Consider the following 22,180-nt stretch of genomic DNA (forward strand, 5'->3'; position numbering starts at 1 on the left):
ATGCCGCGGAGCGGCTGGGCCTGTGAGCCATGGCCGCTGAGCCTGCGCGTCCAGAGCCTGTGCTCTGCAGCGGGAAAGGACACAACGGTGAGAGGCCCGCATACCGCAAAAAAAAAAAAAAAAAAAAAAAAAAAAGCACTGGAACCTCTTTTCCTGGGTGTGGTCAGAGGGAGATCAAATTTTCTAGTTACTAGAGAAAAAGAGTTAGAGGGGTGCAATGTTGCTGGGTTTTGATATGGAGGAAGGGGGCCTCAAGGCAAAAGAACATGGGCAGCCTCTAGAAGCTGGAAAAGCAGGGAACATATACTCCTCTGGAGTCTCCAAAAAGGAATGCAGCTCAGCCAACACCTTGACTTTATCCCAGTGAGACCTGCATTGGACTTCTGACCTTGAGAACTGTAAGATGGTATACCTGTGTTAAGCCACTAAGTGTGTGGTAATTTTTTACAGCTACCACAGGAAACTAATACCTCCTTCCCCTCCTCTATTGTAAATATTTACTTTGAGTCGGCATAAAATTTTCTTCAAATTCACTTTTGGCCAATTGGGGCTTAATTGGTCCAAGGCATAGGAGACCAGTATGTTTGGTGAATTGCAGGAAATCATCAATCTCCTAATAACGAATTATCCTTATCTCTTTACTAATGCAGGTAAAAATGAAATAGCTCCAGAGCAAAACTTAGAATTCTTATAATCACTATGACTAATAACTATATCTCTTTTTGAAAAATGTAAAGTTCTTCTGGTCTTTACTCCCTTGCACCTCTGATGTAATTTAATAAAATCAGGTGCAGTTTTACTGAATGTATTCTACCCTTACAACACGTACAATAACGTTATCATGGAAACTACCTTTGTGAGCCGGAGCCCAACTCTCATCTAAGAGTTTTGTGACTTTCAGGGAATTCCCTGGCGGTCCAGTGGTTAGGACTCTGCACTTTCACTGCCGAGAGCCCGGGTTCCATCCCTAGTCGGGGAACTAAGATCCCGCGAGCTGCGTAGCGCAGCCAAAAAAGAGTTTTGTGACTTTCAGCAGTCACTTCCATCCCTCTGCACCCCAGTTTTCATACCTAGAAAAATAAGGACATTAGACGGGATAATCTCTAAGGTCTCTTTCTTCCTCTCAATTGCTGTGTTCTGTCAGAGTACAGATAAAAAAAAAAAAAAAAGTCCCTGTTTCTTTGCTGAAGGATAAACCAATTGAAGTACAGTACTTCAATCCTTTGTTCATGCCAGTCCCTCCACATGAAATGCACTCTCCTTCTCCTTTATTTTCTCTTACCACTTATATCTCCAGGTAGTAAAATCCTACTCTGCTTTCAAGTTCCAAATCAAATGCCACTTATCGTGAAGACTTCCTTGATCATAGCATCAGGAGCTCATCTTGCTCTCCTCCAAAATGCTCCGGCACTCATTGCCTGTAGGCTTATCACAGACTGAGTTATTATTCTTTTCTGTTGCAACATCTTGCCACTCCAACTGGACTATTGCTTCTCAAAGATGGGGACCATGTTCCTTGTTGTCTCCTAATAGCAGGTGTTGAGTACATATCCTTCCTTCTCTCTTATCATAATGGAATTGGTGGCCTACTCATTCTGAAGCCTACCTCTTTCTGTCTTCCGATTCTATCCCTCTTGCCTCTCACAAACTTGGTGACATCCATTATCCCCCATCGCTCCTTTCCCTTCAACTTCAACTTCTCTTTCAGTCTCAGTCCATCAGCTCAATTATCTTCCAATAAAAAAAAAAAAAATTCCTCCCTTGGCTCATGCCCAACTCTAGCTACATCCTTGGATCTCCCACTGCCAAATTTCATGAAGGAGTTGAGTCATTCACAACTAGTGCCTCAACTTCTCCATCTCTCATGCCTCTCTCTCTCCACTCCAGGCTGGTTTTCACCCCATCATTTCAACAAAACATACTTCCCCCAGGGTGACCAATGTCCTCCAAGTCACCACAGCCATTAGACACCGTATTTATCTTCTAGGCAGCATTTATACTATCGACTCTGACCTGCTTTTTGAAACACTGTCCTCCAATGTCTTCCATGATTTTACACTCCTCTTTCGCCTAGATGTTCCTTTGGTCTACATTGCCAGCTTACCTTCTATTATTCACCTCTCAAATACTTAACTTCCTTAGAGTTATATCCTAGATCCTCTTCTGCACTTGGTCTATAAGGTCTCTCTAGATTCTTTCCTTCCCCAAGGCTCCAACTTTCATGAAAAAGAGAAAACTAGAGAGGCAAGGCCTTTGCTCTCCAGAAGTTTATATCCCAATGTAAAAAAAACAGACAATAGGGACTTCTCTGGTGGTCCAGTGGTTAAGACTCCGCGTTTCCAATGCAAGGGGCCCGGGTTTGATCACTGATCAGGGAAATAAGACCCCACATACCACCACTGAGCCCATGCGCTCTAGAGCCCGCGTGCCCCAACTACAGAAACCCACACATCGCAACTAGAGAAGTCTGCGCGCCACAAGAAAGAGCCCGTGCAGACAAAATAAATAAATAAAAATTAAAAAAATAAAAGGCAACAGATAAGCAGACAAATAAATTATGAAATAATTTCATATGGTACAAAACTAGACATAAAGAATGTCTGCATACAGAGATCATACAACAATAATTTTTTTTTTTTTTTTTTTGTGGCCGTACCACCCGGCTTGCAGGATCCTAGCTCCCCACCCAGGGATCGAACCTGGGCCCTCGGCAGTGGAAGCTCGGAGTCCTAACCACTGGACCGCCAGGGAATTCCCCATACAACAATAAACTTAAAATTAAGTTGCTGGTCAACAAATGTAGGACTCAAAATTCAAATTAACAATTTTAATTTAATCGGACACGTGCAGCCGGCCACTCTACCCCACGATCTGAATGCAGCACCCTCTTCAATGCACAGGCTCCTCTGAGTCCAGTGTGTTGACCACATGCTGTGTAATGACTCAATGCTTCCACCTCTTGTCTCCATTTAAACTACGCAGAGCCTTCCTTTGTACATCCTGTGATGAAGTCATTTGGCCTTCACTTGGTGAGAACAACCTTCACATGTTAACTGCCTGTGTGTGTGTGTTTTCCAAATCATTTGTCTCCAACAATTAAAGTGGCACTCCCTGGAACCAACAAAAATCTCAAACACAGACAAAAATTCAGGCCCTGAAAGCACATGGCAGCTCTCTGTTAAGTTGATCATCCAAAGGAACCAAAATATGTTGACAGTCATTTATTACGATCATCAAAATGAAAACACAAAATTAAATTCTTGCAGAGAACTCAAGGCCCCTTGAAAATACAACTGCAGGCTTTCAAGGATCTTCAGACCCTAATTTGAGAAACACGAATAACGTGAAAGGTCCTTGACTCAAAATCAAAAATTGTGGATACACATTCCAGCCCTGACATTTGTAACGAGTGGGCCTAGGCTATTTACTTTATAGATTTGTTAGAGAGATTAAAAAAAATCATAGTACTAAGATAATTTGTGAACTCATGTTTACAACATGTTAGAAGATGTCTTAGCCTAGTCTCCTAGAAAACAGGATAAGAGTAAGCAGTGGGGGCTTCCCTGGTGGCGCAGTGGTTGAGAGTCCGCCTGCCGATGCAGGGGACACGGGTTCGTGCCCCGGTCCGGGAAGAACCCACGTGCCGCGGAGCGGCTGGGCCCGTGAGCCACGGCCGCTGAGCCTGCGCGTCCGGAGCCTGTGCTCCGCAACGGGAGAGGCCACAGCAGTGAGAGGCCCGCGTACCGCAAAAAAAAAAGAGTAAGCAGTGGGCTAACACTTCATAGGGAGTGCTGTCCCAGGAAAGCAGAGGAGGAAGGAAAAGCAAAAAGGTCAAAGCCATTATTTTGTAATAACTTTAAATGGAGTATCATCTATAAGAACACTGAATCACTATTTGTACACCTGAAACTAATACAATATTGTAAATCAACTATACTTCAATTAAAAAGAAAGAAAGAAAAGAAAAGCAGAAAGGTCTGTTGTTCAGTAATCAAGAATAGGAATACTGCAACCCTCTTTGCCCCATCAGGTGTTCAGGTTACAATCAGAAAATACTAGCCTACGGTTTTGCATTTAAATTATATACTCAATTATACTATTTTAAAAATAAAGCTATGCCCTCCTCCTTCCCCTCAAATTCTTCCTATAAATAGAAAATATAAAACCTTTTACTCCTAAAGACCATTTGGGGGGTTTGTTATAGTATAGTCTTATGCCCCGATGATGGTCAAGTGGACATGAAAGTATATTTGCTGAAATTAGTTGCCTGATTTGACAGGCAAAACTTGACAAATGCAAACATGCAAACATGATTGCAAATGCGTAATGCAAAACATCTTATACAAATGGCCCCAATCAAGGCAAAGTCCTGTTAAATTAAATAAATAAAACAGATTTTGGAAAAGGCTAAGAAGTAAAACATCTGAAGAGGCTAACTGCCCTGGGTTCACCATGAATATTAGTCTTATTTAACCTGTAAAAGATTACCACAAGGAAATGTATCAAAAGGCCTGCTCTGTGTTCCATCATTTTTTCCACCCAGCCATTCTGCAATTTTCACTTCTCACTTCCAGGCTCTGTGCCTATTTTTAGACATTCAATAACACCTAGTATAAGCCACTGCATGTTAGGCATGAATTAATGAACAGTAATATCTAGGTTGCTGGCAACATATTGTGGCAGGGAGTCAGGTGAGATGGGTGGTAGAGAGAAGGAGTGTTTCATGCAGAAGACTACACCAGGGGGCTGAGTAAAGGAACAATCTCTTTACGTGCTCTTCAGATACCAGTCAGGAGAAGAAAGCTCCTCCTGCCTAGGGGGCTTCGAACATTCCACCCACAATCAGCATCTGGAGAGGCAGCCACCTCGGCAGAATGACAGTGGACGCCCTTGAGAGCACACAGAGGGAACTCAATCAGGCCAGGAGGCGACGGTGAGCACGGCTGTTCCCGTGGGTTGGCAGAGGCAACAGTCAGAAATAAGAGGTAAAAAGTGGACATCTCAGACAAAACCAAATAAGACAAAAGCAATGGAGAGCATGCAGAAGAGAATCCAGTCTGGACAAGCACAGAGAATTCCCTTAGACACATGAATTTACAGTAGTCATAGCTTCTTTCAGGAGGAACCTGAGGTGAACATAAAAATTCACTAAAATCCCTTACACAATAGTGTATATAAATATGACTGTAAACTACTATGTATTTGGTTTTTTTTAGAATGTGAGTCCAGTCATTCTCCATATTTTGCCTTCTTTGGAGTCCCAAGTTAAAATGAATGAATGAATGAATCCTATAGTTCTTACCATATATACGTATCTGGATTAGGTGGTTTTTTTTGGCGGTACGCGGGCCTCTCGCTGTTGTGGCCTCTCCCATTGCGGAGCACAGGCTCCGGACACGCAGGCTTAGCGGTCATTGCTCACGGGCCCAGCCACTCCGCGGCATGTGGGATCCTCCCAGACAGGGGCATGAACCCGTGTCCCCTGCATCGGCAGGTGGACTCACAACCACTGCGCCACCAGGGAAGCCCATAGATTGACTTTTAATCCTGCCTTTGGTTACTTAAAATATCCCGATATCCTCCCAATAAACCCTCCCTTTTTCCTAGACAAGTTCAGTTTGGATTTCGGTTGCCAGCAACCAAGGGGATCCTGAGTAGTAAAACAATGTGGTATTGTTTGACTATAGTAAACAATACTAAACTAAACTATAGTATACTATTATTGTCTTACTCCTCAAAGGATGAACAGGAAAATGTATAATAGCTAAAGGACTAGGTGGTGATTCCCAGTCACACACCTTTCTTCTCACTAACCTTGATAAGTGGTTTGCCAAGCTTAATCTCAAGAATTAGGCTGATATCAAAGTGATAAAAAACCTTCACATTGTTATACCACACTAATGAAAGGGCAATCGCTGTAGGAGACAGCAGGAAACAGTAAGGATTTTCAGAGGTCTTCTTTCTTTCGTTCTTTTTATATTATTATATTTTTAAAAATCCTTTGCTTCTGAACCCTTTGCCCCACAGGCAGTGCAGCTGGGAAGCCATGGGTGGTCCCCTCCTCACTCCCCAGGATGGCCAGAGATGACTCACCTCTTGGTCAGTGCCCCTAACTAAGCAGGGTCCGAGGCTGGGAGAAATCAAAGGAGTTACTTTTACAAAACAAAGGTTTTTCTGCGTGCTGTGCAGAGACAATCTAGGACTGGCTGGCTGGAGCTGGAGCATCTGAAACAACTGTAGCAGGAGGGCAATAGCGTGGAAAACCCCTCTGCTGGGCCCCTTCCTGCCTCCTACCACCAAGCCCACCTTCAGAGGAGAACAGAGACACTAGTGCCCATCTGGTCCAGAACAGCATTTGCACCCTTTGAATCTGTCCCTTGACAGAATCTGTTACCCTTGAAATCTGTCCTCGGGGACAGATTTGGGAAGCAGAAAGGTTTTGCTTGTTTGCTTGGTGGTTGCCGTTGTTGTTTTTCGGAACCCTTAAGACAACACAGCACCACAGTGACAATACTCGCCGTGTCAGTGACTGGGCGGTGAAATGGACAGAGCACCACCCAAGGTGAGCAAAGACAAACGAAGACTCGATCTGCTCAGCAACCCCCAGACCGGCTCCTAACACAGAGACAACCCCACGGTGAATGGGTCTGTGGGATGAGCGCCACCAAGCAGGGCAGGCACCGCCCTATCCCCTGCTGATGCCCAAGCAGCAAACTATTATTTTTAAAAAGAAAATCTGAAATCTTCACCACCTCCCCAGTCCAATCACACTTTCCCCACCTCCCCCTCACAATCTACACAATGGCTCCCCCCTCACTGTGGGGGGGGAGGAAGTGTAAAGGCACTGCCGTTCAGTGATTGTTCCCGGTTCTTTCTCCTTTCTGGTGGGCGTTAGCGGCAGTCTGAAGACTGGCCTGAGGTTAGCCAAATGAAATCTAGAGGGTTAGACTTTTAGCTAGTGTGTGCGTGTGTGTGTGTGTGGTCCTTAACAAACACACATTAAGAATCATGGAAAGGGACTTCCCTGGTGGCGCAGTGGTTAAGAATCCGCCTGCCAATGCAGGGGACACGGGTTCAAGCCCTGGTCTGGGAAGATCCTACATGCCACGGAGCAACTAGACCCGTGCGCCACAACTACTGAAGCCTGCATGCCTAGAGCCTTGTGCTCTGCAACAAGAGAAGCCACTGCAATGAGAAGCGCGCGCACCACAATGAAGAGTAGCCCCCGCTCGCTGCAGCTAGTGAAAGCCCGCGTGCAGCAACGAAGATCCAACGTAGCCAAAATAAAAAGAAAGAAAAAAAGAATCATGGAAAGAAATGCCCAAAAAGAACCCCTTCACTGGGCCCACTCTTCCGCCCCTTGGCAGAAAGCATCATGCCCAAACAGAGAGCATGGCCGCGTTTAAGGTTACACAAGCTAGGCTAATATTTCAGCATGTCATTGAGTTAGTAGAGTGAGTACTATGACTTTTTTTTAATCATTAAAAATATTTTTGCTGAGTATGAAAATTAGTGAAGGTGTTTTACTACTTGAGTTGTAGTCAGACCTACTGTTTATTACTTTTCACCATTTTTAAGCCCTTAATCAAAGATTTCACAGCATTTCGGCAGAATGCTGTGAGATATTTCACAAATGGGCTTCTGGATATGTTAACTGTGACTTTTAAAAGCTGGAATTTATAGTCAGCTGTATATTGTTCTCTTTAAAGCAGTCTCCTGAGGAGACAACAGTAATGCTGAAAAGAGCATGTGCTTTAGAATGAACCAGACCTGAGTTTGAATTCTCGCTTTAAGACGTGCTGTCTTATCTGATAATTAACCTCTCAGCCTGTGCTTTCATCCATAAAACAAGGTTACTAACACCTACCTTTCAGGGTTGTTGAGAGATTAAAATAAGACAGTTGATGTGAAGTAGTGATGTAACTTTGGAAATACATAAAGGCTGAATAAATAGTTACTCTAAAGCTTGCCTGTAGAGCTGGCAATGCTTTTAAAAATATCTCAGTGGTTACGACCTTGGTTTTCCGGATTTTTGAAATTGCCAAAATTTATTTAAATTTCTACTCAATTCCAAGTCAATCCCCATGGGAACGGTGAACAAGCTGGGGCAATACCGGTTTTGGTCAGACACGAAGTTGGCCTCCTAAGGAATGAGACTGCTTTGGTTGTACTACTTGCAAATTGGTTCTGAAGAAATTGCCAAAGAGAATTTCTAGAAGTGGGGGCATGGCCTTCCGTGGTGATTGTTAGCTTCTACTTCAAGCCTACACAGCTTCATCTGCCACTGTCCCTCTATCCCACCTAGAGTCTCAGATGCACAGTCACAGTCTCAACCAAGGCCACTTGGCTTACCACCCATCTGGAGGTCTAACATTTCTGGTGTCACATTTACAAGGGCTGGACTCCTGAACTGGCCCTGCAATCACTCTGCTGACAGCCAGGTCAGGTACCCAAGAATGATAAATCTTACCTTCTTAAGAAGCTGCTCTTACCTTCCTTCCAATATTGACCCCGTTTCAACTAGACTCTTCCCAACTCCAAGTCCTGAGAAGTTAACTTGCTGAGCCCTCTCTGCTCTCCCTGATCTCCCTCATGCATGCCAATTTTCCTCCCATTTGAAGTAGGTCCTGCTATATAGAAGGGAGAATCCCTGCATGGAAAGTTAGTCAAGTTCTTTTTTTGTAAGCAATAGAATCAAACTCTGGCTGGTTTCAATAGAGAAGTATTTCTTAAAGGATATTGAGACTTGACAGGGGGTCAGAGAAGGCTGGACAACCAGGCTCAAGAAATGGGAAAGAATAAGACGTTGGCCAAGACCAGAGCCAAAATCATGCCAGAGTCCTTCTGGTGAGGACACTGCTGCCACCACCACTGAATTCTGGACCTCATGACTTGAATCACTACCTCAGCACTGAATATCAGATGCTGATTTGCTCAAAGCGGCTGCCCCTATATCCCCCAGAAGGAGTCTCCACTGTGCCTGCTTCTTCGTGTACATGGCTTCAGCCTGAAAGTCTGAAGGGGGCTGATCTGACTGGTTAATCCCAGGTTACATGCTGATGGCTTAGCTTCGAGGGAGCCTGAGAAGGTATCTGGCATTTTCCGTTTTTACCACAGGATATCTCCACTATAGGTGTGTGGTAACAAATTCTCCACGATAATTAAATGTCCATGATAAGTAATGACCCATGTGGTGTCTGCTTTGAGGAGGACATCCCTTCTAAGGCAGGAAGCTTTGGCACACTGGGATTGTTAAACTTTGAAACACCGTCCTGGAAAGCCTTAAAAGAGGTTATACCTTTAGTCTCAGAAATTTCACTCCTAAGCCTCTATAATGAGCATATAATGTGAAACAGACGAAGATTTCTTCAAAAATCAGAAATAGGGGCTTCCCTGGTGGCGCAGTGGTTGAGAGTCCGCCTGCCAATGCAGGGGACACGGGTTCATGCCCCGGTCCGGGAGGATCCCACATGCCGCGGAGCGGCTGGGCCCGTGAGCCATGGCCGCTGAGCCTGTGCGTCCGGAGCCTGTGCTCCGCAACGGGAGAGGCCACAACAGTAAGAGGCCCGTGTATCGCAAAAAAAAAAAAAAAAAATCAGAAATAGATAAATATAATACCAGGAAGGTAGTCATGCTCACAATTGGTGGAAGATATAAAAGTGTTTGCTATTTTTTCATTTCTACTTTCTGTGTTTTTCAAATTATTATTACAAATGGGATGTACTGACTATATTTCTTACATATATTTAAGAGTAATCTTTAAAATATGTTTCATTTCCTTGTGGTCATTTGGTACAACAGTGTATCGATTAAGTTAGCTTATTCTAGATTTTGAAAGACTAAGAGCCACACAGTCAAATGCAGTTATAACTGCAGCCACACAGTTATAAAAGTCACCTTATGAACAAGTGTGGGTATTTCAGTATGGGCTGGGTATTAGATGATATTAGGGGATTATTTGGGAAGATGTATGCTGAAGTCACAATGTCTACAACTTAATTTTAAAAGATGAGCAAAAATTATGTAAAGGAAATATGGCAAAATATAAGGAGAGACGCATGTGAAATATTAAAAAGATTGAGAATAATCGGAGAGAAAAAGGAAAAGGATGACAAAAAGGATATAAATATTAACCAGAAGAAACACAGTATAGCTGTATTAGTATCAAAGTAGTGTCTGAAGCAGAAAGCATCCCTAGAGACAAAGAGGGACACTTCATTCTGAGACATTCACAAGACAGAACAATTCTAAATTTTGTATGCACCTAATAACTTTGCCTCCAAATATATATATATATATATATATATATCAAAAACTGAAGAAAGAAATGCATTTATACATTTAGTGAGAGATTTTAACACTTTTTTTTTTTAATTTATTTTTGGCTGTGTTGGATCTTTGTTGCTGAGCACGAGTGGGGGCCACTCTTCATTGCAATGTGCAGGCTTCTCATTGTGGTGGCTTCTCTTGTTGTGGAGCATGGGCTCTAGGTGTGCAGGCTTCAGTAGTTGTGGCACGCGGGCTCTAGAGCACAGGCTCTGTAGTTGTGGCGCATGGGGTTAGTTGCTCTGTGGCATGTGGGCTCTTCCTAGACCAGGGTTTGAACCCGTGTCCCCTGCATTGGCAGGCGGATTCTTAACCACTGTGCCACCAGGGAAGTCCCTTTAACACACATTTTAACCCTTGGGATATAATAGGGTAAGCAAACAGTCAAGCAAAAAAAAAGCAAATCAGCAAATACACATGATTCGAACAAGATTAACACACGGAGTAACTGATATACAAGGAACATTCCTACCAATAACTACAGAAAACATTTCCTTCTTCAAGTGCACTTGGAGCACTTACAAAACTGACAAATGCTGGACAGCAAAGCAAGTCTCAGCTGCTTTTACAAGACTGAAATCTCACAGAATCTGTTCCCTGGACATGGCAGAATTATGCTAAAACATTAATATGAATAGAAATGTAGATACCACTAGCAACAAGTTAACTAAAAAGTTCACAAGGGGCTTCCCTGGTGGCGCAGTGGTTGAGAGTCCGCCTGCCGATGCAGGGGACGCAGGTTCGTACCCCGGTCCAGGAGGATCCCACGTGCCGTGGAGCGGCTGGACCCATGAGCCATGGCCACTGAGCCTGCACGTCCGGAGACTGTGCTCCGCAACGGGAGAGGCAGCAGCAGTGAGAGGCCTGCGTACCGCAAAAAAAAAAGAGAAGAAATATAACTCTAAATATCTTGTGATACAAAAAAGAAACTAGAAAATACCTTAAACTGAATAATGAAGAATAAGTCATCTCCTCTAAGATGTTTTATGCTACGCTAGCTTGCTAAACCAAAGATAGTCAGTTTTTGTTTCAAATAGTAATATTTTTCTTATCCAAAAAAGAGCTATACATGACCAGGTAAAAAATATCAAGGTCAACACTAAGAAACACCAGTTCTAACTGCTTCAGAAAACAAGGGCTAATCTTTGGATGAGGCTTTAATTTGCCCAGTGCTACACAATGTTAGGAAGGAAATTAGTCCAGCTGAAAGGTTCGAATGCATTTTTAATATGCACCTGATGGCGTTAATTCAGATTCATTAAACAGTATTTCTCTCTGTTACAGCAAAGAGCAAGAAATAACTAAAGCCTTCTGGCTGAGTGACAACGCACGACAGTACAGGAAATGTCACCCAACGCAGAGAAAATACGACAGATGAGGAGCTATAAGTGTGAAATAGACTCAAAGAGTTTTAAACTAAGCATTTCAGTAACCGACACCATAAGGAAAGAGTCCCTTGGTCAGGAATTTAGAAAAGAGACATTTGGTGTCTGTTCCAGGCTGCACATTTTCAGCAAAAGAAGTCTGTTCTACAATCAGAACTCCTAATTTGAGCTCCCCCACTGATTACGCTGTGTCCTTGGGCGAAGCATTAAGCACAGCTGATCTTCGTGAAAGAGGGCATATATCAAACATAACAATGAATGTGGATGTGCTTTGTAAACTGTAAAGGGCTGCATAAATGTTAATGATTACTGTGTCATAGCACTGTCTCAGCTGAACTTTTATTGATGTCACTGCATGAGCACAAACATTCTTGGAAGGTTTTTGAAGTAACCACTTAGAAACTGAATACTCTGTACTATACCACTTCCTGTCCCTTTTCAAATTCTCTCTCCCTTCTTTGCAAATTACTGATGTAATAACAGTAACAGTGGTGGTGAACTGAGCATATAATAATGCGGCAGACTCTGTGCTATGTACTTTACACATGTTATTATTAATCTCCAACACTTACAATAACCCTTCAAGGTAGAGATTTTCCAAATTTCTCAGATAAGGACACCTGGCACACAGAATTGGTGGCATTTAAGCCTGGGGTGGGGGTGAGAAGGGTGGCCTGGGGATGAGGGGTGGTATAAAAAAGTCTCCCTTTTAAAAAAAATACCAGGGAGTGGAGTGGAGGGACAAGCATGCATATTTCAAGAAGGTTCCTGGAGTGATTCTGTCTTCTCTGGTCTTTTGTGGAGAGCTAAACTACTAGGCTAATTAATCTGGTCAAGGTGCTAGAGAGAATAGAATCTGTACTCAAATCCAGGCCTCTGCTAGCAAACTCATGCTTTTTCCACTATATTCAATGTATTATATAAATTTAAATTTATTTCTATTTCTTCATCATTAGTAATAGATGATCTTTGTAGAAAACTTCAAATATATATAACTTTGTAGCACAACTTCACCTATAAAATATTTTTGCCAAGAACTTTTAACATGAATCTAATCAAACATCTAGACTTCCAGATTACAACAAATACACAGAATACAGAAATAAGTTACGTGACACCATAAGGAAACAATCAGACAAATCTAGAATTTTGTATGTTCTGTAAGACAATGAGCCTGCACTTTTCAAAAAGTGAATGTCATTACAAAGAAAAAGTGGGGGAACAGTTCTATATTAAAAGAGACAGAGGAATAAAAACCAAATTAACACGTGAACCTTGATTGGTGAATCAGGATTTGATGAAGAGGGCAATAAAAGACATTCTTGGGATAATTAAAGAAATCTGGATATGGAATAGACATTATATAATTCTATAGGATTGGTGCTAATTTGGGGGTGGGTCACCTAAGTTAGGTGTGATAATGGTATTATGGTTACTTGTGAGAGTGTACTGATTCTTGGAGATGTACGTTCAGTTACTTAGAGGCAAAGCATGGTGTCTGCACTTTAAAATGGTTCAGAAAAACGTGTGTGTGTGTGTGTGTATACACATATATATATACATATGGGTGTGTATATATATACATATGGGTGTATATACACACACACACACACACACAGAGAATAAAAGTTGTTAACAGTTGGTAAATCTAGGAGATATAGATGTTCAAGTTACTGTTCCTTCTGGTTCTCTATATGCTTGACATTTTTTAGGGGAAAAAGAAAAGAAATAGATAAAAAGACTATTAGCTTTATGAATGCTGGACTGAAACATTCTTGCTCACTCTTGCCTGGCTCATGGAAGGTGCTATAAATAATTGCTGAAAGAAGAAACAAGTCAGGGAAGGAAGGAAAGAAGGGAAGGAGATGGGGAGGGAAGAAAAGAGGGAGAGAGGTGGGGAAGAAAGAAGGCCATCCCTCCTGCCATCACCCGGGCACCCCCAGCATGAATGTGATGGTATATATCTTCCAGGAATTTTTTCACCACAAGGATAAATCCACTTTTTAAAAGTGCTGCATTTGTAGAATCATCAGGTTTTAGAACCAAAAGCACCCTGGAGACCGTCCACATCCTAATACAGCTGAAGAAACTGAAGCCCAAAAGCAAAGTGGATAAGGTCACCTGGCAGGTCAGTGACTGAGGGGGTAGTAGCTGTCCCATGACCAAGGCTCCTCCCTTCACACTAAGCTGTCTCACTCTCATCTTTGGCAAAATTCTAAATCTACCTATTACATTTAAATGTAACCCCGACAAAGAGCCATACTTAGTTACTCACAGGCTTTCATTTTACTGAAAGTGAAATTTTGCCCAGAACAGCAGTTTTGAGAACTTGTCAAACTTGTGGAAGTACAACTCCTTAAAGGACCAAAAAGTAAAAGTAAATACTGATGTCACGCACTGTGCTAGGAGCTTCCATTATTGTGTCTAGTTCTCCCAAGAGCCCCGTGAAGTAGGCATTATATTCTACAGACAAAGTCTACCGCCTGTGACCTGCCTCTTATGGCTAAAAGGTAACTTCAAGGTAGAAAAAGGAAGAGAAAGGAAAGAAAGAATAACAAACAACTGGATACATCCATGAACACTGTGAGCATTTAAAACTGTTTCTTGATGAAACAGAATAATTATGCATATAGTCTTAGGATGATGAAATTAATAAAAAGAGAGGAAAACCCACATGTTCAATAATAAACTGGCTTAGTAAAGTGACAAATCCAGTGATAAATTAGTTGATAGAAAAAAAAAAGAACACTAATTAGAATATAAGTATCCACAAGTTAAAATTTTTTAAAAGGTAAGCATATATATGCACTATAATTTATTAGATAAAAGATACTAATGCTAATGCAATTCATTTTAGGCTCAGTAATAACATGTGTTTCATTCATTACGCTTAGTATTTCCTTAAAAAAAATAAAACCAAAAACTCCCCTGTTGCAAAATGAGCAAAAGGGGAATAATGACAATAAAAAGTGAAAGGAATGAATGAATGGTAAAGTCTACAATTTAAGAAAATAATCCACAAAAGTTGAAGTAATGCTTGCTTCAAAAACAATTTAGCATTTACCAGTAGTGAATTATACTTGAACAGAACTACATTTGATCTCAGATTTTTAAATGAGCAATATTTTAAATCTAGTTTTCAAGGACTTTCCTGGCCTCTCTGTCTTCTTTTAATCATATCAGGATGTTAGAAACAATCAGAAGTGTTAACATTCAACTTATATTTTAATACTATTTTTTCCTCTTAAAACCTTAGAGAAATATTATTTCTACCAAGAAAAATAAACTAGACAATTGAAGATAAAGCTCTGTTTCATTTGAAAAACGAAAGAGATGCAGGAATTTTGAACTGGCTTGTGAGAGCATTCAGAAAATTACTCCAGTTTTAAGTTTTGCAGAGATAAAGGTTAAAAATTTAAAAAGTAAAGTACTTAGGCAAGAGTTTGCCAGCTGTTAAATATTATACTGTAATAGAACTACAGGTTTGAGTAGAACTCTACATTGACTAAAACAGTCCTCTTTAAAATGATTTATGATGTCTATGTAGTGATTTATACTAGATCTTACCATTTTTCTTTTAAGCATATACATTTTAACTGAAGAAATGAAAAACTTTATCATAGTAAAAGATGATTTCTTAAGAATGGAAAAGGAAATAGTCTTCGATATTCTATCAATTAGCAAAAATCTTCCAGGAGTTTTAAGAATATACTTGAAAAAATTATCTGATGTATTTATTAGAAATCATACCTCCTTATGGATAAAAGTATCATTTTAACATGCCAATCAGTGACTAAAGTGTTTGATGACCTGATTTTTCTACCTAAATATTCACTTACATGCTCAATTTATAGAGCTCTAGAATCAGGACGGGTATTTGTCTTCAGAGCATGAAAGGCTGTGTATCAACCAGGGACATCTTTAGTTAGAGACGGCCTATTGTGTACATGATACGACATTAGGATAACCTTCGCCACTAGCACCTGATTTTCCACCATTAGATGAAGCAACTTTATGTAAGGAAGAAAGTTTGGACCAAGCATCAGAAGACCTGGGTTTTGGGCTTAACTCTGCCAGTAACAATCACGGTTATCCCCGGATGGCCTCAGTCTGCTTATCTGCAAGAATCTGCAAGGTTAGGTGGCTGGATTACATCAGTGATTGTTGAACTTGTTTTAAAATCCACATATCCCTTCCTTCAAACAGAGACTCGCACAGTGCCTGTCACATCAAACAGATAATAAGGAAGTGACTCTGGCTGAAGAGGATTGGGAGGTAGAGAGTGGATCTGTCCACAGCATTTCCAGAACCCCCAGGAAAGTTCTATAAAGCATCTTGGTGGCCCCCCGAAGCACAGTGTTAAAACCATTAGTTTAGCTTTACTTTAACACAAAAGTCATGAATAGACCGCCCTCTGCTAAATAAGGATAATAAACAAATTTTGCTTGGTCTGCCCAGTGTTTATTTATTTATTTTAATTTAAATATCATTAGGTGGGCTTGCACCCTCCAGTTTAGCCCAGTCTGTACCACTCTGTTGCTGACGTCACTGGGCTTTTTGCACACACATTCACGCTAACTCTTAGGGGGCTGAGCGGGGCTGAGTCTGTGACCCTGTGATCTAAAGTCTCTTTCACCAGTAACATTCTGTGATTAATACTGTTGTTTAATTGAGCATTGCTTTCTAACTGGTTTCCTTTTTTAAAATGCAAACATTTCTAAGAAGGGTAATGCAATGATTCCTAAACAATTTTAAGGTGAATGAATTTATCAGAATTTCCTCTCTACCTAGAGATACTGAAAATCACAGTTACAGTAGGGACTCATGGGACAGGTTACTGAAAGGTAAAAGAAAAAGGGAGGGGCAGGTACAAAAGATAAATTTGATTTTCTTACCAAAATTCACCTGGGGGCTCATTGGAGAAATGGTTAATTCCAGGGAGGGAGCAGAGGGAATACAAGATGAGCCAGTTGCTACAGAAACTAAGGTAGTGCTTCAAAGCATCATGGAAACATGTCAAAAAGACAAACAGATTGAAGGGGCTGTCATTGGCCAAATTTGAGAAAATTTAAGCATCAAAATTAAAAAGGACAGAAATAGATTATAACCTACTGAATAACCTAAGAATCCATGAGTTCAGACTTAAATAAGCAAAAAAAGTAAATGCAGAGAAGGAAAGCTCTTCCTTACAGCAAAATGCCAACTAATAAATCTAGAAGGAATGATGGAGTTAGAACATCATCAATCAGTGCAAAGTAGTCAGAAAAAATTTTATAAACAGGATATTGACACAGTCTCAAAATATTTCCCCACAGAACACTTGTAATTTACAAAGAGAAAAGCTGTAACTTTACAGTGGAGTAAGCACCTGAATCAAGTGATCAAAGTTAACATCACAAATGGACACTGGGTACCCCCGATATGGTACACTGACAAGGACAGGACCTCACCTCAATGGTATTTCCACCAAAAATACATAACCCAAGTCTAAACATGAGGACATCCTAGTCAAACCCAGAATGAAGAGTCTTCTCCCCACCCCCCACAAAAAGAAAGACAAAGCAAAAAAAAATGGAGTATTGATCTTCCCTCTTTAAAAAATGTCAAGTTAAGACAAAGGCTCAGAAACTTTTCCAGATTAAAGGAAACAAAGCAGATATTACAACTCAGTACAATGCACAATCCTGGATTACATCCTGGTCTGGGGAAAAAATCAGCTTACAACTAATTATTGGGACATCATTGGGACAATTGAGAAAATCTGAATTTAAATTTGGACTGTGGTTTATATCATTAAAATACCTGATTTTGATAAAACCATGGTTATTAAAAAGAATGTTATTCTTAGGAAAATACCAAAATATTTCAGGGTGAACAGGTACATCGTCTTCAACTTACTCTCAAATGGGTCAGGAAAGAAAGAGAGTGTGCAATATAGACAGATTCATAGAAAGAGAGGTAGTAAATGGGGCAAGATATAAATATGAATCTCAGTAAAGGGGATTTCTTGTACAATTCTTGAAACTTTTATAGATATTTGAAATTATGTCAAAATAAAAAGTTGCCAAAATGCTAAAAGGAAAAGTTTTCAGGGACTGACTTGACCATCTACAATCCCCTAAACCCCGACTTGAGTGACTGATCAGGACCAAGTAGGAAGTACAGGATTTAAAATGTATCACTTACCAAACAAAATGGTATTTGACAGATGAGGTAAAGCTGATGCTAACAGAAATACTGGTGACACAGGAAATACTTAAGGTGAAAACTTCTCTGAAAATAAAAGTTCTGTACTAACTTTTTAGACCCAAGTTTCCTTGACATGAAAGGGAATAAACTGTTCCTGAAATATCATACTGGAATGGGTAGGAACAAACCCAATATGTTTCCTTTTGGCCTTCTAATTTAAAGTTAATGCTTTAATAATTTCTTTGAGTCTCCAGTTGGTTGCTCTCAGGCTAAGATGGACCACCACCAATATGTAATTAAAGGAGAATAACAGATAGAATATGGATCACACAGGTGCTGACTTACAAATGCAAACGCTGTAGCAGAAGATTAAGCTCCCAGGAGGCTGGAGGTGTGCGTCTCTGCTTATTGCCATCATAATTCATTAATGGTCAAAGTAACGCTGAGATCAATATTCCTGCAGTCATGGGAATGAGAAAAAATGATTAGCACCAAAATAAGATACAAAGACAGTCTCAAAATCTTTCTGCTTACATAATTAAGAAACCAGTCATTGTCATGAATTTTAAAACTGAGATTTTCTTAGCTGTTCCATGTTCAAGAGGTTGCACAGCTTAAAGGATCTTGAAAAGAAATGCTGTTCCCCTAGATAATATCATCCACCAAAAGAGAGAGACAGTGAGGTCATTTTGGTTTTTTTCCTTCATTTTAGTGGTACAGAAATGCAAGGAAGGATGCTGGGATATGGTAAACACCACAGAAGGCAATGCAGCATGTGATGGTTTCACAAGAAGTTCAATCCTGAAATATGCTTGAAGAAGACATACAAGTGAGCCTTTAGTAAGATCTGGGTCTAAACCACTGGTTCCAATGCATATTCCTGGGCCCCAGTAGAGGGGATCATATTCACTGGGACTGTGTTTGGAACCAGGGATTCTGCACTTTTATACAAGTATTGCAGGGACCAGTCACTGAGAAATATTAAGAGTGGCAACCGTTACTGTTTTTATGAATCTAATTACTATAATACTTACTGTGTTAGAGTAGTAAATACACCTTACAATAAGTTAAACAGTATACACGAAATGATACAGAGAAGCTTATGATGATCCATCCCCAACCCTAATTCCACCTCTTGTGAACAGTTTTAAAGATTTTTGCTTTTAGCTCTTCTGGTTGCAAACACCCCCCTGACTTTCCCTAATTTAAAAAAGTAAATACCCCTCTTTTACAATATACTCATGTTGTAGATAAATTAGAATAATGAATATTTGAAGATATTTGAAGAATATTTGGCCTACTGGGTAAGTACCAATTTCATGTGAAATTTGAAATAGTTTAACTCTTGCCAAGAGTAATCAAGAATTGCATAATTTAAAGCTAGTAGGCAGTGCGTATGGCAACTGAGTTTACGTGTGTGGCTATGTGGCAGGCCACTCTAGTCAGCAATCAGAAGTACAGTGGAGCCTGTAATTACACACTCTTTGATAATGGAAATTTGGATATGCCGAGTTTGCTGACTGGCTCCTGTCCTCCTGGAGCCAGTTCACATTGGTCATTTCACGAACTCTGCACTAAGTGGGTCCCACACATTACACAACTGAATTTTTTGGACCTCAGTTATGAAGTGACAGCAGAGTTCTACTTGCATCTGCCATCGTTTAACAGGAGTTTGTTAACCATGCTGTTATTTAAATGCACAGGAACGTCTAGAAGTGATTCAAGTGACTTTTGTATTATTTTAAGTTTTAGAGTTATAACATTAAAATAGTTTTTCTCCTATAACAAGGTCATCTAAGCTTTCATCCAGTGGAGGCAAAACCCTAATTCTGAGAATATATTCTTGGGGAACAGAAATTAGATACCATAAAATACCATAAAGAGGCCACGTGGCCATATACCATGCTATTAATCTTGGAGACAGTACTCTGTGAAATATTAGAGATAATTCTGAGAAAAACTTAAAAAGCATTAAAGCAGATAGGGCTTTAAGTTTGCAAGTATAATCTTCTAACTGGGCATGGATAACGGAATGGGAAAAAATGCCAGGCTGCAAGATCATCAGCACTATAATGTGTCCTTAAGCTATAGAGACGGTTGATACCTGTGCTCTGAGATTGCGCCCATGACCTTCAATGTATGCCTATGAAAAATCACTCATGAATTATACATTCTTTGAATATATGATTCCTCTTTTCAATTTCTTGGTTATGGGTGGCCTCCAGTTACAAAAGATAAGCATTTAACTCATTTATGTTATCCTCTTCTTCCTCTCAACTCCTCCCAGTTTGGGGTAGTTATATCATTATTTTAAAGTTTTGTTGTGGTTACCCTTGTAACTTTAAATATTATGTTATGCCTCAATTTCTCATTCTGAAAACCTGAGTGTCTTGACTTCTCATTATAGAAGTTGAAGGTGTCAGTGATACTATTCTTCTCTTCATATTTCCTTCATTTTGCACTTCCCACCTTCGGTCAGCTATACTTTCATATTATGAAGATTAATGTTTGCCTCTTTTTTCTGCAACATAGCCGAGATCTTCCTTACTCTGTCCATTGACTGCAAGAGTTTAAAGCCAAAGGACTTACACTATTAAGACTACAACAACATTGTGCACTGCCAAGCTAAGGAGCGTGCTAGGATTGCCATTTCCTTTTCTATGAGGGCACTGTCGTAACTCCTCACCTACTCAAAGGATAATGTTTTAACACCATGTACTAGTTTTTCTCTAACAGTCTATATATTATTGAAAATCATACATATTCTTCTTCAAAATTGGACCATAACATTCTCAGTTAGCTTTTTGTTTTTTCTGGAATTCTTAATTGCCTGTCTTTTTTATTGTCTAAATATAGACTTTATCATAACACTCAAGTCTTTTCTGTTTTTTGTTTGTTTTTATTTTTTGTTCCTTCAATCACACCATGAACTGCAGGGAGTTCTCCTCTGCCCAAGAGTCCTTACCTTTGGAGCTCTTCATTCTCCTGCTCTAAACTGGAAGACTTTGTATTATACTCTACTTCTGTTTCCAATATTAGGACCCTCACCTTCTTCTTTCTTGGATAATACCCTCATTCTGCTGGAATACATAGTCAAGTAACTTCTTAAGAAAGGAGTCTGGGAAGTAAACTTTCCAAGTGCTGGTTTATGTGAAATGCCTATATTCTACTCTTTGAATGATAGGTTGGCTGAATATAGAAATTATTTTTAAATTCAATTTCCCCCAGAATTGAAAGGACCACTCTATTATCTTCTAGCAGCCAGAGATGCTAATGAGAACTTGGCTGCTCAATTTTCATTTCTCTGTAGGTGGCCTAATTTTTCCCTCTGGAAACTTTTAGAAATTTTATTTATTCTTAGAGTTCTAAATTTTTACAATGCTGTATCCAAGTGGCTTATTTTCCCCATCTACTGTACTTGGCCCTCAGTGGGCTCTTTTTTTTTTTTTTTCCAGTACGTGGGTCTCTCACTGTTGTGGCCTCTCCCATTGCGGAGCACAGGCTCCGGACGTGCAGGCTCAGCGGCCATGGCTCACGGGACTAGCCACTCTGCGGCATGTGGGATCTTCCCGAACCGGGGCACGAACCCGTGTCCCCTGCATCGGCAGGCAGACTCTCAACCACTGCGCCACCAGGGAAGCCCTCAGTGGGCTCTTTTAATGTAAACATGTATGTCCTTTCCTGGGAAATTTGCTTATATAATTTCTCTAGTAATTTCCCTTTTGCCATTTTCTCTGTTCTCCTTTCCTGGATCCCATATTATTTAGCTGCTGGATTTCTTAGATTGGTTTTTATATCTCCTCTTTTCTCTCATACGTCCCCTCTGTAGTAGAGAATGTTATTTGTATCTCAGCATCTTCTTTACCACTGTCATCTTCTTTGTCCACATCAACTGATTAAAATAACAATAACTATTACTAATAAACCTGGAGCAGAATGCTTGTTTTTATCACTCTGAGTGCCTCATCCAGAGTCGTGCCCACCCAATTGTTGATCTAGGTAGCATCCTCTTGGAGAGTTGATGCTGAAAACGTCAGGGGATGGAACAAAAAAAGAAAAGAAAACGAAAAAACCTTACTGAAGTCCAACTGTATGTACTGCTTTCCCCTCTTCCATCAGGCTCATCATCCTCTCTTGGTAAAATTCAATTGGTCTGGCATAATTTGTACTTCACAAAATCATGTTGATTACTACCCAGTACCTTGTGCTCTTTTAGATGGTTGCAAATTGATTGTTTGATGATTTGTTCTTGTATCTTCCCAGGTATCCAAGATAAGCTG

The 22,180-nt window shown here is 40.4% G+C and overlaps 1 protein-coding gene across 1 annotated transcript in view; it reads right to left on the reverse strand.

Annotated features, from left to right (window-relative positions):
- LOC115863900 (spermatogenesis-associated protein 31D4-like) overlaps positions 1–22,180 on the reverse strand; it is a 201,975-nt gene that overhangs the window by 143,905 nt on the left and 35,890 nt on the right. The window contains exon 3 of the mRNA XM_060300808.1: positions 18,246–18,357. The gene's annotated coding sequence lies outside the window, so the exon portion shown is untranslated. The remainder of the gene's footprint in view (positions 1–18,245; positions 18,358–22,180) is intronic.

The sequence above is a fragment of the Globicephala melas genome, chromosome 6 (genome assembly GCF_963455315.2).
Source record: "Globicephala melas chromosome 6, mGloMel1.2, whole genome shotgun sequence".
NCBI lineage: Eukaryota > Metazoa > Chordata > Mammalia > Artiodactyla > Delphinidae > Globicephala > Globicephala melas.